Source organism: Momordica charantia, assembly GCF_013281855.1.
Source record: "Momordica charantia cultivar OHB3-1 chromosome 1 unlocalized genomic scaffold, Mcharantia_2.0 BLBB01000001.1, whole genome shotgun sequence".
NCBI lineage: Eukaryota > Viridiplantae > Streptophyta > Magnoliopsida > Cucurbitales > Cucurbitaceae > Momordica > Momordica charantia.
In genome coordinates this window covers 18,296,331-18,301,437 of record NW_028275157.1, presented here as the reverse complement: position 1 = coordinate 18,301,437, position 5,107 = coordinate 18,296,331, and the positions used below count along the sequence as shown (strand labels likewise).

At 39.2% G+C, this 5,107-nt stretch overlaps 1 pseudogene; it reads right to left on the bottom strand.

Annotated features, from left to right (window-relative positions):
* Positions 1-299: 299 nt before the first annotated feature.
* On the bottom strand, positions 300-2,115 carry LOC148213375 (transcription factor MYB44 pseudogene; annotated as a pseudogene).
* Between the last annotated feature and the right edge of the window lie 2,992 nt (positions 2,116-5,107).

Below are 5,107 nucleotides of genomic sequence, written 5' to 3'. Positions count from 1 at the left end.
ATTTGTTTATTGTTAGAATGGTCATCTCAGCAAGCAACTTCATAATACCACATCTCTCAAAGTGGGAATTTAATAATTTTTTCTCTTGGACTTCTTATCACTTTCGGAATTGCTTTCAACTAAAAAGAAGATTCCACTCCATCTTATATCCAAATAAACTTGGAAAAGAATATCCATTTGTCTAAATAAAAAAAAAAAGAATATGCATTAAAAAATTCCCTCTAGTCTTCTTTTTAAAACTACATTGACTCCAAAAGAAACCCCTTGTGGCCATTCTCCATTTCCAGACAAAGGACACGAGAAAGAAAAAATAGATAGAAATTAGAGCAGAATTTCAGCACCCATTAAACTATGGGGCCGCCATTTACAAACCTCAAGATCAGAACATTCATAACAAAATGGATTGGAGTGGATTTCTACACTTATATTTATTTGTTTTTTTTAATTATTTTTTTGTCTTTTTGATTGTGTGGTCGACAAATAACGTCAAGCATGAAAGCTAAGTCCCAATACTCAAAAATTTAAAACTCCCAACTTTTTTCAGTTTTAGGGTCCATCCATCATCATACTTCATCCCAAACTTTAACCTCTCTTCCATTTCCTGTCTGTAATGAAACTGGGAACTTCCCCATCTTTCTTTACCCTTCTCTGTACATTGACTAAATATTATTTCCTTCAAAAACAACAACAAAAAAAGATAGTTGAAAATTGGAAAGAAATCAAAGCCCACCCAGATTCTGTTCTTCCCCCCCTCCAACATTTTCTTACTGTGTTGTTTCTCATTCTCCCCCAACATTTCCTCTCGAAGACCGAGAAGAAAATTACTGGAATCATCAAAACTAATCTCCATATTACTCAGAATCAGAAACCATCAGTTTGTTTAAAACCCAACGTTCCTAATCCCACCAGCTTTAGGCTGCTGAAAACACCCTCTTTCTCCTCTTCCTCTTTCCTCCGTTAACCCCTCCATATACCTTTTCACTTCCGTCTTAATCATGTCCTGCATCACCGCCATTAGATCAGAGCTGAAAACTCCGAACCCATTGATTTTGCCCGCCGTCCTGACCTGCTCCGACGCCGCCATACTCTGTATTTGAGTGAATGCGGCCGCTAGAGGCACCTGAATCTGAGCCGCTGACCCAATCCCGCCGCGGTTTGAGCCGTCGGTCGCCGCGCCCACTCCAGGGAGAGACAACGACAGCGACGTGGGCGGGTCGGCGGCGGAGGACGGCGCCGAGTCTCCCGGAGGAATAACGCCGCCGGTTCTGGCAACGGGCCGGTAGACTGTAGGAGACACGACGGGGACGCTAGAGTCGCTTATTTCAGATCCCGACGGACTACCGGGGCTTATGTAGAGGCTGCTGGAGCCGTTGACGGCCGCGCCAGCGCTGACTGATCTCTTCAGAGGCTGACCGTTCGGATCCCCCTCGAAACCCTCACTAATCATCGCCGAACACTTGCGCTTCAGCGTCGAATTCCAGTGGTTCTTGACGGCGTTATCCGTCCGGCCGGAAAGAAGACGAGCAATAGTGGCCCACCTGTTGCCGAAGTTGGCGTGCGCTCTGATAATGGTCTCGTCTTCCTCCGGCGTGAAGGGGCGGTGCTCCACCTGCGGCGAGAGCTGGTTGCACCACCGGAGCCGGCAGGATTTGCCGGACCGGCCGGGAATCGATTTGCTGATGACGGACCAGTTCCGCGGGCCATGCTTCTGGACCAGCCTCTGGAGGGCGTCGTCTTCCTCAGGGCTCCACGGACCCTTGATCCGATCCATTTGTTTCCGGGTAACCGCCATGAACGATTAACAGCAGAAGGTTTAAAAGAACATCAAAATTGAATAATCGAAGAGGGGAATGGTTTCGTTTGAATGTTGATTTCGGTTACTGGTTCGGCTTTAATGGCGTCGTCGAGCTCAGCGATCTGCTGGATTTCTGTTCCTCTCTACCTCTATAGGGTTAATGGAGCAGGGGTTCTTATAAAAGGGATGAGTCTGGCAACCGACTTAGCCGGTTGGATGTTTTGTGAGGGAACCGAGAAACGTTCCAGTAAAGTGCCACCGCTTCTCCCCGTCAAGCGGTTGGGGCGTTGCGATACAGCTGGCATAAGTCACGCGTCGCGTTTTTACCTGAACTGAGTTTTATTAAGAGAAACACTCCTTTTAAATCCCCCTTTTTTTCTTTTTTCAGTTTCGCTGTTTCCGAAATTTTGAATTTTGAAAAGACAACGCTCCTTGAAGGAGCGTGGGGCGCACGCACCAAACCTCCTGCTTCTGCAGCAAGTCTTTCTGTGCCTCCAATAATTAACGCCTTTCAAACTTCCATCCCTGCCGTCCACTTTTCATCTTCCCCCTCTTCTGATCGCCGCGTGTACGGAAATTTGATTGCCACGTCTACACTCGTTTCACGTTGATATTTTTTTAGATTTTGTTTCCTTCTAACTCTGATATATGGAGGGAAAACACCGATACCAAATTACTCTTAAAATAAATATTACGAATTAATATTAACATAAGACATTTTTATGTCAAGGATTATATGAAATATTTAATGTAATGAAATTTATTCATTTAACATGCTAATCGTTTGATAAATATTATGCTGTATGCAATTAAGTAGAAGAATTGAGTGATTATAAATACTTCATTTTCTTTTACACTTTATGAAATTTGTATTAGTTGATTTTTATCCATAAATCATTGATATAAGCAAGCCAAGCGTGAAATAGTGGTAGTTTTATCGGTTATCAAGAGTATAAATAATAATTATATCTTGTATGATTGTACAATAAAATCGATCACGGTCAAATCTAGTTAAGGTGCAACAGTTGTGAGAGCTTGAATGTTTTTGGCAAGCAAATACCTGCACAAAAAAAAAAAACTCTGACATTCAAGTCAGTTTAAGATTGACCTTGATTAATATATAGTTTGAGATAGAATGTGATACCCGAGGTCCTCTATTTATTAGTTGGGGGATCCTACAGACGATTATTAGTGTCATCTTGAAGATAGGGTTTGTTGGGTGTCTATGGTCGGTCTTAGGTCATACATTTGTTGGACTGCAGTGCATATCAAGATAAATAATCCTGGGACGCTCCTTAGATTTATTATGGCCCTCAATGAGTCATATGAGGTGAAACTATCATGTACGGTTCTATAATAGCGATGGGAACAGTAATGTTATTGCCAACTATTATTATCTAACAAATCAAGTACAAACTGATATAATTGAGGCTCAATCAAAATATGGTTTTTGGGAGGAATTTGTGACGTCAACCTATAGGGTTTGTTATTTTTCTAGTTTATTCCTTAGCATAATGCAAGGGATTACCTTTTGATTTACCAGAAACCGAACAAAAATTAGTAGCAGAAAAAGTATATTTGCAACGTTGCAGGTGGTTCTCACGTAAGATCTTATCCTTTCGACCTTCCTCTATTCTTCACGTGGAAATGTTGTTTTCCTCCTCAATATTGTATGCGATTATAAAAGTAGAAAGAACACATGAAAGCCATTAAGAAAAAGAAGGAAATGAAAACAAGAAATAATAAAACTAATAGCACATGTTTATTTTGATGGACAAAAAGAATATTGAACGAAACAATTCTCAAATAAAGGGACGCTCTAAAATAGAAGTGATGGGCGGAGGGGACAACACAATCCGCTCTCTCATTTTGACTTACCCAAGTAAATACTAAACTTCCCGTAATTGGATTTGTCCACTAAATTAGTATTTATTAAACACAAATCTTTATTTGTTTTTTCTTTCTGTATTAGAATTTTGTAGGTGGGTTTGTTAGGTAACTTAGATTTGTTACTGTTTTTATTTTGTGATTGGATTTAAGTATTTAATATTGAAATTATTATTATTATTATTTTTTCCTATTTCACTGAACTCCGATTATGTTTTAAAGATTATATGAGTATTTAAATTACATGAGAGTAGGAGGGAACTTGGGAGTGAAGGAAAATGGAGGAGAGAGAAGAGGAGGTTGGCTACAGCCTACAGTAACGGGTGGGTTAAAAAATATTAAAAGAAAAGAGAAAAGAAAAAGGTGTCCGACTCCGAGTCGCCCACTTTGACTGATATCGCCAGCCTGTACGCCATTTTCCTCCCTCCACCTAAATTTGTTTTCTTATATATTTCTATTTCTTTCTCCTCTTTTCGATTTGTTACTGAAGTTAAAAAAGAAATTAAAAAAAAGGAAAGAAAAGATATGATGATGTGGCATAAAACGACAATTACGGACGCCGAATCGGGGAGCGAATAATTATTGCTGCATTTGTGTCAGTACAGCCTGTAAGCCCTGCCAATATCATCACGTCTAACCACTCCCTGCCCTCCACGTACTTAACTAACTTTCCCACTTTTTATCCCACCGACACCCGCCGGTGACGATAATATCTTTCCAGGTTCCTCTAGTCTTCTCTTTTTTTTTTTTTTTAACCTTTACCTTTACCTTTACCTTTACTCCTTCCTGTACGGCACTGTTTCCTCCGCTTCACTCCAATATCCCCCTGATTTCCCAATTCAAATTTGTGTAATATATTTTACAATAATTGAACATATTTATTATTTAATGTGTGAGTTTGTTTATTTTTTAAATTTTGATTTAGAATGTAGAGGATTAAGACAAGAAAAAATGTTTCAGTACCAATCTCAAGAAACAACAAAAATATTTGTATTTATTTATTTGCATATTACTCATTACTTACTCACATGTATAAATATGAGAGGAATAGAGTTCCTCTCATGTATAAATACATTAAGTATTTAATTAAACAAGAGTTAATTAATTAACTAATCAACTAACCACACAGTAAACAAATATAACCAATACACTCTAATTGAGACGGAATAAATGCATCTTGAACTGAAAAAAAAATCTTTGTCATGGACAAGGTATGAATCGCTAAAAACAAAGTTATTAGAAGAGTCCGTGAAAGAAGGAAGGTAAGAATTGAACTCTCTAGAATGGTCATGAAACTCCACAAAAAATAACTAAGTAAAATTAACATGGCACGATTTCGTTGAATTGTAGTTATTGTAATGGTCAATTGCTACGTGACAATAACCGTGTCGTTAGACCGAAAGAATGATGGCTAAGCTGGGGAAT